Consider the following 12,600-nt stretch of genomic DNA (forward strand, 5'->3'; position numbering starts at 1 on the left):
CTAGTGGTTTGCTAGCGGCTGTCATACCGTTATTACTGGGTGTCCCGCATCTATTGCAGCATTTTGTATGAGCTGTGGACAGTGGAGAATGACTAATTCTGATCTCAGTAATTGTGCACTAGACACAGCAATCTTTACAGCAGGGAATTAAGTCTGCATACTGGAGTAAAGAAAAAATATTAAATGGCAGCTCCTTTTGAGGGTTCACAAAGATTTTCTTTTTGCACAGATATAAACACATTTAACATGAATTCTTCCATTATTAATTTCTCATCTACCCAAAAAAAGTAGATTAAAAATAAAATCATAATTTTAATTTGTCTTCACTTATATATACGATATCTAATTAACTGTGTAAAAAGTCTTAAATAATAGTGTGTAATCATATTAGAATTAATTTTGTTTAACAATAGTGGGGAAAAATGTTGCCTCATCTATCTCTTTAGTTAGAAATAAACAGTGCCATATTTTGAGCTCCTAAAACTGAACCTCTATTCTCTGGAACACTAAAATGCATGAGTTGACCCACATTAGTTAAAATGCTAACCATATTAAAATCCATCTTCTTAATCAGGATGAAGCTGAGGTATTTTAGTTTCTAAACAATTGAAATTTTCATAAATAATTATCTGTGAAAGCATTTATTGCTGATAGAGTTGATTTATAGGGATACACTGGGCTCTATTAGCTACCTGCGCTGCTATTTGCTGTCATAAACGTGAGAAATTTAGAAACAATCTACATTTTCACATTCACATCATGTTACACATTGACTGTACAAGGTAGTATCTCATGAAATTAAGTAACTTGAAAATTAATTTATCAGGATCTATTACAGTGATTGCAAAAAGAAAAAGTTGGGTGCATGTTTAAGCATTTAGAAATATTTTAAAAGCCCAATGAACATTAAAATTAAAATGTTTAGAATATAAAGAGCTGTAAGGTATTAAGGCCTTTTTTTCTGGAATATGTTAATTGATTTTATAATACTGTTTCTCTGGACAGGTATGTGGCTACTTAAGACAGGAACAGGGTAAATAAATTAATTATAATTCTCTGAATGTAATTTGGTATATGCCACCTTTCAAACTTGGGCTTTATAGTAAAGGAGCAAATGAGGAAATGGAAATATGTTGAGAAGATTTAGAACCATTTGTCTCGAGTTTACTTGATATGTTAAAAGGATAAGTATTAAAAATATTACAACACATAAATCCACTGGTGACCTTGCATTTGTTATCTGATGACAAATTACAGACATTATACATATCAAAGGAGACAAAGCTAGACATGTTAAAAAGTACAAGGCAGATGTGATGCGGACTACTGCAGTATGAGAGAAAGACTTCAGGATGAACTGGGCTCAGCTCTGCTGAAACAAAAGGCAAGAGGCTTTTCAAATGCTGAAGTAGGTTAAAATACCAAAGGACTTTAAAGAGGTGGCCACTGTGTCTAGGCCACCTGTGTCTGTTAACTGGCACTTACCAAAGTCCAGATCCTACCCTCCAGCAGAGCCTAGGAGACTGAGGTTCTGTCTTTCTTGATAATTCAGTTTCAAAGGGATGGCTTTCAGGTACTTAAGAAAGATATTCCTAGGTTGTAGAAGATGTATCTCAAAGGGACAGAAAAGGATTTATGCGTATTTTTTTAAAGTATATGTTCTGAGAAGAGGTAGGTCAGGGGCCTTCAGTCAGGTTTTGGCTGGAACAAATAGTAAATCCTTTTAGCAGAGTTGAGCTTTCTCAGACAAGCATTTAAGGGGCTACCCCAAAACTGGATCAAAAGGAGAACAGACACTGGTTTATTACTGGAAAGAGTGAAATTTCCAAATCCAAAAATATGCCATAGACTCTTAAGTCAGACCTGGATCCTGCATCTAAAGGATTTGGTTGATAAGTTCTATGGAAAGTATTAATATAGTTTTTGGGGGAGGTGTGTATGCTTCATAGGTCAATTAGGATAGGCACTAGGCAGCCTGTACCCTCACTAATGGGTACAGGAAGCAGGGAATGAAAAGTATATTCTCAGTTGTAGAAAAGAAAAAGTACAGCTCTATGAGTATCTCTGGTTAGCAGACTGAAGCCTGAGTTCTGACTCCAAATTTGTTTTGGTCTAACAGCATCATGAAGTATAGAGATTGAAGAAGGTCCCAGTAAATGAGATAACTTCCTGTAAAAGAGGTTAGATAACTAAAAAACAAAACAAAACAAACAAAAAAACTGAGTTATCTGAAGAAGGGAACATGCATAAATCTGAAGATCAGAAAGCCAAGTTAGGAGTGAAACGGCATTCACTGGATATTCTCATCTAAATGCCTTAGATTTTAGGTGTATTCTTTTGTGAAAAGCCAAAGGATAACTGCATTCTAGATAGAACTTGAACTCATTTCCCTCTAAAATTCTAATTCTTTTTAGGAGTTCCTGTAATCATTCAGGAACAAAATTTGCATGATCCTGAAGTTCGATGAGGTTGTTTTACACAAAATAGGCAACAGTGACATAAAAGAGCAAAGAAGGCTGGTGGTTTACCACATTATTTCTCTAAATCAGGGAGAGAAGGAAAGTAGTGCCTTGGACAAGCATGTCTAAATCCAAGGAGGAGACTGGAGAAAACAGGGCAACTTACAGTCAAGAACTACTTGACTCTAGAGAAAAGTGTTTATGGGAAGATAGATGCAAAAGGCAAAAGACTGAAATGAAACAATATAAACTCTCATTCCCACATAAATACTGACCCAGTGAGGGAAATGAGAGTCTCTGAGTGTGATCTATAAGGTTTTAGAAAATAAGAATAACATATAAATCAATGTTGTCTCTAACCCAAAGCTAATGAACATACTGCAGAGATCTCTCCGAACAATAGACATGTAGATCAAAAAACTGAATCTAAATGATGAAAAGAGTTTAGGCACATGGAGTTTACAAAAATGTATAAACAGGATGGTCCATATCCATGCACCCTCTAATATTTCAAGACATCCACACACCAGCTATACATCTGCCTCCTGCTCTGAGAGCCATTCCTCACATTTACAGATCCCTTCTATACTTTCACTGTCCTTTCACATGTCCACAGCCGAACGACTAAGTTTAACTCAGGAGGGTGCCTCACTCTCAAACACTTGTCAGAAGCAATCTTTGATCTTAACAAGGACAAAAATTACTGCATTTCAAGAGAGTGGAACTTTTTATCAGTGAAGCTATGGGACCCAGACACTGTTTTCTGTACTTAGGAATGCTGTTTATATGATTTGCCAAATAGCAAATAAAAACAAGTTTAAAACATCAACTATATTTCAATAAAAAAGGGGGAAAATAAAGCATTTTAAAACAATGAAAACCTCAAAATGTTCCACCACTGATGTCAACAGCAGTTCCATTTTGTTATGGAAAGTAGTGTATATTTTACTAATTTTAATTCTTGAAGGTTATATAAGTCCCTGAATTTATAGCATTTTATCAAAAAATATACATTATGATTTGAAAAATGTGGAATTACTTATTTGTTAATATAAGAGGTGGCTATGCTCTTAGTGTATGAGTTGGAGCTCTCTAAAATTTCTTAAGAGAGGATCAAGAGAATGGAAATTGAAATAACAAGAAAAGGGACTAAGGAGAAAATACACATCTGTTTTTAACTTTGGTAATTAAGACAGTTAATTTGAAAGATGCTTCAGCATATATGACAACTTTCAACTGCTTTAGCTGTGAATATACTAAAACAAACATTTGAACTTCAGTGAATAGAAAAGCCACGTGATTAGGCTTCTTCATAATTATCAAACCGTAGTTCATTCTTCCCTGCACTCCTAAAATAACACAATATCTGGCATCACTACTTTGGAAAACAAGCCCAAAATAGACATTAAAAAAAAAAAAAAAAAGTGGATTCCTAAGTATATGTGGCCTCTTTAAGCAGATAGAGATTTCCGGTCATGAACTCACCATTGAACTCACTCCTGTCCAGATGTAATCATGCATCAGAATTTTATGATTACCTATTGCTTGCTGAAATCAATCAAATACATATATAAATATGCCTAAACAATAAACTGCTTAGTTGTACTTGTTTTTGAAATGTATAAAAAGGATCTTATGGATAAATAAATCATTTTGGGACTTGCTGTCCTGATTTACAGGCAAGGCAAAGCTGGAATGAAAACAATTATTTAAGAAATTTGTGTAAAATATATACTTATTTGGCTGGGCTTTGCTTTACCAATTCAAGTAACAGGAAACAGTTCTAGGCAAAAAAATGGTGACAAAAGTTTATATTTAATGCTTCTCAATTTATCATTTTGTAATATATACATCCATATTAACTGGGAAATTTTCTAAACTTTCACTCATCAAAATTTACCCATTCTATGTGATATTCTTTCAGGGCTCTGTTACATAAGAGGAATTCATGTTAATAGAAGTACTACTACTTGAAATCACATATAGTATGTTAAGCATTGTGCTGTGTGCTCCACATTATTATATCTCATTTAATAAAACTTTTATTGGTTAGGATTGGAAAAGATATGTTGTTTTAACAAAAAAATGAAGGTGGCTTAAGACAACAAAATGTATATATTCTTGTTCATTCTCCATGTCCAAATGGTTCCTTTATCATATTCATTCAGGAAAGCAGTTTGACAGTGGTGAATAATGACACACTCAGAAGAGGGAAGAAAATGCAGTGAATTATATACTGGCTTTTGAAGGTTTCATTTAGAGGTGACCTGCATAACCTCACTTTTAATCACAAATATCATGGTTGTGCATCACTTAAAAAAACAACAAACCCCCCACAGAACTGCAATCCCGTATTGTACCTATAAGGAAAGGAACCAGAAATATTTGTTAAGAGATCTAATGACTGACCTCTCTGAAAAATAGATTTTGGGAGAGTTATCACTAACACTTGTGAAATAAGGAAACTGAAGCTCAAAGAGATAAAGTTAATTGACATAAAGTCATTAATCCAGTAGTTCTAAGAATTAAATACTAATCTGTTTCCAAAGCCCCTTTCCCCCCATTATTAACATTTTAAATTGGATCTTAAAGGTACTTTATTGGACTAATCATAAACAGATTACACCCTATCATCATTAGCAAGTGAATGGTGCTTTCTTAATGGGGTTTTTATTTATATAATGCAATGAAGGCTATGAATTTGCCTAATCCAATAACTACAATAATACCAATTACTCTGTATCTGCACACACCTCTCTAGTCCTCATTCTCCTACTTCTTCACCACTAGAGGTAATTACTATCTCAGATCCCAGATAAGGGTCATCCTTGTAAGCAGATCTTTCCAAGGGCAGCAGTCTCTGGTCTCTTTTCTGCACATGGTTAACTACACTGCAGTTAATTTGGATCTATCACATTTTCCACCTGGATTTGAAATTTGTGTCATGAATACTATTGGCAAATCATGAAGATATCTTAAATACATATATTTTCAAGAAGTCCCAGGTGGTAAAAAAAGAAAGAAAGAAAGAAAGAAAGAAAAAATACAGTGAACTTTAATATTTTAGATTAGGGCTCTGAAATGTACAAAACAGAAAGAAGGGGGAAAAGAGCAAAACTGAAAGATGGACCTAGGTAAGGGTGTCAGGTCAAAGCCTAGCATCACTATTCAACTTTTAGAATAACTGGAATGATAGAAAGATACAAAGAGGCCTAAGTCATACAATGTAATATTTTTAAAGACTTAAATTGTATAACTCGATAATAAGAAACTTTAAGTCCCCAAATGTTATAGTCCTACTGTTTTCTAATACTAGGAAGCAGGGTCAAGTTTTTGGTGGTTTCATCCACAATCATGTGAAGAAAAACCATGGCTATGTTGAGACACACTGATAATGAAACGAGTAAAGAGGACTGCAGTAAGCTGTGACTCTTCCAAGTATAGAGAAGTATTTCAAAACTTAATGTCATTGAATATGCTATTTCCATTGTTTGACCTGATTTTTTTCCCTCTGTCATATATGCCTCTGCCTATCCTACTCCTATTCAAGACTCAACTTAGAATCATTCTTAAAACAACAACAACAACAAAAATAATTTAATGTGGCTGACTCCAGAATGATTTAGTTAGCTATTCTGCATTCTCTTAATATTCTGTGAATGTCACTTTGACAGCTTTATGAGTTTTCATTTCTATGTCCCTAACTATGCTGTAAAATCTTTAAGGGATGTGTTAGTTTTCTATGGCTGTTGTAGCCAAAAAAATATGTGGCTTAAAACATATTTATTATCTTACAGTTCTGTAAGACACAAGTTTTATTGGCCTTAAATCCAGGTGTGGACAAGGCTGTGTTCTTTTACTGAGGTCTAAGGGAGAATCCATTTTCTTGTCTTTTCTGGCTTCTAGAAGCTGCCCACTTTCCTTGGCTCATGACCCTTCCTCTACCTTTAAAGTAAGTAACAGCAGAAGAGTCCTTCTCACAGCACATAACACTCACTTCTTGCATAGTCACGTTTCCTTCTGACTCTGAATTAATATGATTTAGGTTTCCATTTTTGAGGACCCTAGATAAACTGGATATTCCAGAATAATCTCTGTATCTTAAAGTCAGTTGTGAGCTAATAACTTTATCTGAAATCTTAATTGTCCTTTGACATGTGATGTAATATGGTCATAGGTTCTGTGAACTAGGATGTGGGAATTTGGGGGGAGCTATTATTATGTTTATTTCAAGGTGCATAATAAATGATCTGATGTGTCATGAGTGAAAAATATGGTATTAAAACTATCAAATTTCAGGACATAGCTTGTTCTATTCAGCACCATGGACAGCACAGAGTATATTACACTTTTGAATGTCTGAAGCCGATAAGGACCTGGTATGTGGGCAACACCCAGGTTTACATGACTAATTAGTACAGGAGCCTCTTATTAAATAATTAATTTAAATTCTCTTTATGTAACAGATGAGGAAACTGTCCCAGATAGGGGAAGTAAGTTTCTCAAGGTCATCCAACTTGTTGGTAGAATACCTGAGTTTATGCCCTCTCAAATTTTAACCCTGTCATTCCAAGGATATCCTTTTGACAAAATCTTATCTAACTGATCTCACTTACTGATCATCTGTTCTCAAAATTGCTTGAAGGTTGCATCACAGTCCTACACTTGTCAGGAATTACTGTGTCACTGATACCCATGTCAAGTTTCTCTCTTTCAGTGCTTCCAAATTTGCAAACTCCTCAAGGACCAAAGCAATGCTTTATTTACAAAGTGCTTAAAATGCTGCAGTCACTCTATATTCTTTATGGAGATAGAGAGACTACTCCATTCCTCCATTTTGTCACATTTTGTAATTTGCACAGTACAAAAATAGCTACTTAAATTCTGTTGGTTCAGAGTCTCTCATAAAAAAAAAATCTGGAGGGGGCTTCTTATGAACTTATGTTTTAGACATATATTTGTGAGACTGGGCTGGGGTACCAATTTCAGGGAGGAACTCTTTGCATTATACCTTTACCTTTTGATTATAATCTAATGAATGAATTAAGAAAAGGACATGGTCTACCAAATAATTTACAGATTTATAATCAAGATTATTCTTTCAAAATTCAAATTTGGAATAAGGGGGAAGAAGTCACCCTCAGCAATCTCACCAAGGTGATGAGGTATTTAGAGTATATTTGGTTACACTCAGCTGAATCATTTAATAGTATTTAAAATCCAAAAGTTCTTAGGCAAATTTTTATCTAGATAGGAACAATGAACAAAAAGGAAAAATGGGACAGATAAATATATTAGGATAGGACCTAGCTTCTATTCCTCATATTTGCACCTTCCTACTGCCCCTTTATCTCAGATGTCCCTTGAGAAAGTCAAAAATTCTCAAATATTACTCTTAATCTTCCAAATTTAATAGCTGTATTTGATATTTTCACATAGAATTAATGGGTGAGGAAAATAGTACATGATCATTTTCCTTAAATTTTTTTCAGAAGTTTGCATATATATGTTTATGAATAAATTCAATTTTGTTGTATGGTATAATATAGTCACCACAAACAGTAAAATTATTTTCAATTTCCATAATTCATAATGTGATGCATAGAGATTCAGACAAACATGACCTCAGAAGAAGAATGTATGAGGAGGAATACCTATTCTTTGGCCTTAGATTCTCAGAATCTTATTTGGTCAGAAGTTTAAAAGTTAAGGGGTAATTCTTGAAGCAGAGTTTAAATTTATTCATTTTATAGTATTGAAAGGGAAAAAAGGCCTGGAAACTAGATTTCTTAGAGAAAAATTCTCCATTCTAGAACACTAGATTGGCATTCCTTTATTTCTGTTCCATTTTGGCTTTGAAGTATTATTTTTAACAAGTTAACTAAACATAAAATATTAATGCCTTTTCTTTCCTGCAGAAAAAATTATTTTTAATTATTCAATATATAATTGAAATCTGTCGTACAAAGAAATGCAATTCATTTACTTGTATACAACATTAAGTATCCAGAGTAATCATAATTAAACGTAATTTTTCTTTCAAGAAAAAAATAGATCAGAATAAATGTAAAAATGTACAATTTTCTATCTTACTGATCTTTTAGAAACTCAGGGCAAAACACTGAGGATTATTTACTATTATTGTTGCAAAAATCCCACATCTTTCTGAATTGACTACTCGCTATTTCAAACTTAGTCTGTCCACAACTAAATTCATGATCTCCCCTAAAATCGCAGTCCTTTAGGATAATGGTCTGTCTCAGGTAATGGTCTTACTCTGTAACTACTTATCCCCACCTTTGCCTCCCCTTTTCTCTAGTCCCTGATGGTTTCCAACTAAATCATACATATATGTGTTTGTGTGTATGTATATGTGTGTGTAATTTCCTTTAAAAAAAATCTCTCCACTGTATATCTAGTTTTATTCCCCAGCCACCTCCCACACACTCATAATTTAAAGCACCATCATCTCTTGCTTGGACTATGCCACAGGCATTTATCTTGCCTATACAGCTACTGTTCTCCATCAGTCCTCAGACAAACCCATTCTTCTCACTGTAGCTAGTAATCTGTTTTAGAATAAATGGGATCATGTTGTCACACCTTTTCCCCTACTCTTGCTCCTACTTTTAAAATTCCAATGGTTTCACTTTTAAATGAGACTAAAATTATTACAATTGGCCAACAAACTTTGGCCCATACACACTTCCTGTGTTTCTTATTAGCACTTGATTTACACTGGCCTTCATTCAGACTCTTGATTACACCATGTGATCTGATCATTTCAGATCACAGAGATTTCATCTATTTCTTAAATTCCTTGCCCCAACATTTTTCATAGTACCTAGCATAGAATCATGACCCTCTCTAAAAGTGTACTGAGTAAATCAATAATTAAATGAACAGTGACAAAAGCAATAAGTATGTCAGATATATTATAGTTGCACTGCCAGAGAGCCATTATAGGATTCTATAAGAATTTATTAGCAGAGATGTGGTGATTTATAGAAAAATCAGTTTTTCTAACTGACTGAAGCAATTATGATTATGTTATAAACCAAAATAATCATAATGGGTCAGTTTAGAGGTGGCAGCTCATTTTATATTGTCCTTATTTCCTTACATTTTAAAGCAAAATCCATTGAAAATAAAAATACAAAAGTGTATATTTGACAATAAATCCCCAAAGTGCATTTTATATAAAAGTTTCAGTCTTTACTAAAGTGACTTTGACCCAAGTTTATTCCTTGTAAACATCTGTTGTAACCTTCCAATGTGAAGGAGGATTGGTGATAAAGTTTGATAAACCTATTCTGACATTTTTTTTCATTTATTTTAGAAGCATCTCTTCAAATAACTTTTTATATTAAATCTGTTCAAAGTGATTTCAAACCTCAAATCTGAAAGGATGTTCACCAAGTAGTTAAGAAAAGAAAATACCCTCACTGGCACTTCTGAAATGTATTTCTTTTCTTTTTTCTAGTTGTATATAATGAAATTCCACAATAGAATCCAATTGATTAGTATAATTTGCTAATACATTCAAGCACATGTGTTGTGAAACTTACGAGCATTATGAGAAGAGAGTCTATTTTGAGAGTCTCTGAGGTTAGAATATCGTCTTTGTACATACTTTTGAAATTTACTTGCTCCTATACACCTTTAATTAAAGAAAGTGTGTCACATTTATGATTTTTAAAATACATACTTGTGTTCTCTGTTACAGCAATATGTCTTTACAATTTGGTATAGATCCAAGAATTTTCCATTTGAAATTTGGGTGTAATAATCACATAAACATACAATTCTGAATAAGATTCAGTTGTTTTAAAAGCTTATTGAATATGTGTTTCATATTTTAATCACTGATTTTTCTTTAAAAAGTCATCTGTTATTTGAGTACTCTGGCAAAACACATCAGCAATCTTAAATTGCAGCATTTCATATCACAATATGTTTGTTCAAGGTCAACAGGGAAATAATTGACACTTCCCTGTCTTGAGGGACGTGGTTGAATCTCTTCTGTTTTTCAGAGCGCTTTCTCTTAAGTTTCAGGTTATTCTTATTAGCAATTCCATCATTGGCCAGTTGTTACTTCAATTAATATTCTCCAGTAATGAGGTAGGGCTAGTAGAAAATCCAGAATTACAGAGCTCCTTTGCAAGGATATTGCACAGTCTAACTTTTAAGATTAGCATGGACGTTGCACTTTTCAGTAAATAGAAGCTGATTGTCTTACTGTTCCTAATATGTAAATTAGCCTATGTGCTTTTTTGTTCATAATCTGGAATGAAGCAATTAGTATTATGCAACAAGCTGAAACACATCATGATTGTCTTCAACTGTCACACTTTTGGGGATTTATTCTCAAAAAATACATTTAAAGTGGCAGGGGAAGGACACTGCTGCTATTGGATTGAATGGATGTAGGGAGCACTCAGAGATAAACACACACTGCATACACTGACTTGGGTCCAGTGTCAATAGTTCACTGGACAATATTTCTTCTAGTTGGTTTTTTTTTTTCTGAAGATACATCTCACTTTGTATATTTAAGTGGACTCCCATGGAATAGATATTTAATAAATGCTATTTGACAAAGGTCCTAGTTTGAATTTAAGTCTCAGAAATTTAGAGAATAAATTGAAATTATTTTCAAAGTTCACTATCATTGAGAAGGAAATTGGGTGGCGTTGCCTTTGAAATGCTCCTCAGCTGATAACAGAAAGAAATACTAGAGGTTTTAATGTATGTGTGTGGGCCTTCTGGGAATTTTTATATTATGAGAATGAGAACATACTCTGGGAATTTCTTTTCCTTTTTTCTAAAATTTTATCCTAATTCCTTTTTGTAACTAGGGAGGCTAAAAGTCCAGTTAAGATTACTTTTTTAAAGCAGACCCAGCAGGTAGAAATATGAAGTGACTGGAGTCTTAAAATGCTCATTTTGCATTCTAGAATTTAAATTAGCTAAAGTAAGGCAGAAAGATAAAAGTTGAGCAAGCACTGAGAGACAGAGAGACAGAAAAAGTTAATTAAAAAAAAAAACGGGAGAGAGAAAAATTAGCATGGAAGACAGGGTTGGGTGAAACATTAAAAGAATGAGAAGAATAAAGTGTTAAGAGAAGCATCCACATATAAGTGGATGAAAGATAGAGAAATAAGAGGGAACTAAAGGACTTCTTTTTAAAAGATGAAACTAACATAAATTGAGAAAAAGTTGGAGGAAGAGAAAATAAGAGAAAAAAATGGAAAAGGTATAGATACCAAAGTTTCTTTTCTCTGCCAGACACCTTAATAAATGCAGCTGAAAAATTCACATGATAGTTGGACAGAAAAATCATACAAAGAATTATAGTACACAGAAAGACATACAGAAAGTATAGTGATTGTTCTGAGAAGTCATCAATTTAATATACACTGTGTGATTGTGGGGGGGTTGTGTTTCTGTAAATGTTTTCAGATGAAGGAAATCTGAAGCAATACTGATTAATGATGATGTAACATTGTCTGTCTTTTCTTTGAAAATAGTAATAATTATTGTAACATACCAAAAACATATTTTTATCATTCCCTATATGCTAGACAGCATGCATACCATCGGTTAATCGTAACAGAAATCAAATCAGAGTTGCTATTATCCTTGTTTAACAGATAGAGATCTAAGCATTAGAGAGATTATAGAACTTATCAAAAATCATATATTGATTTGGCCAGGGTTGGAACAAGGTCTGATTCCAAGCTCATGCTTTAACTACTATGCCACAGATAATCTTTCGTATCCACGCACTACCAATGCTTTATCATCTATTAATCCTCTCATGTTCCCTATTTGTGTTGACTGCACATATGAATTTGTATATATCAGGCTTGAATCTACTGTGGCTCCTCATTCATTTTCCAAGCAACTAAAAACTATCTCATTCTATAAATCTTTCTTCTAATAACTACAAGTGATATAGACTTTTAACACCCTTCTAGGCAGGCAGCATAAATGCCATCTTTTCAACTCCAGCCCCTTACAATCTACATCCAGTATATATCAGTTTATACTTGTACTCCCTTTTGCTGATGTTTCATATGAACTAAGCAGTAACATTCATGAGCTCAAGAAATGCACCTTATTTATATTTGCAACCCCC

The 12,600-nt window shown here is 33.6% G+C and overlaps 1 protein-coding gene across 1 annotated transcript in view; it reads right to left on the bottom strand.

Annotated features, from left to right (window-relative positions):
- The window catches only part of PCDH15 (protocadherin related 15), a 1,335,438-nt gene that overhangs the window by 574,485 nt on the left and 748,353 nt on the right, over positions 1–12,600 (bottom strand). The window lies entirely within an intron of this gene.

Source organism: Camelus ferus, chromosome 11 (genome assembly GCF_009834535.1).
Source record: "Camelus ferus isolate YT-003-E chromosome 11, BCGSAC_Cfer_1.0, whole genome shotgun sequence".
Classification (NCBI taxonomy): Eukaryota; Metazoa; Chordata; class Mammalia; order Artiodactyla; family Camelidae; genus Camelus; species Camelus ferus.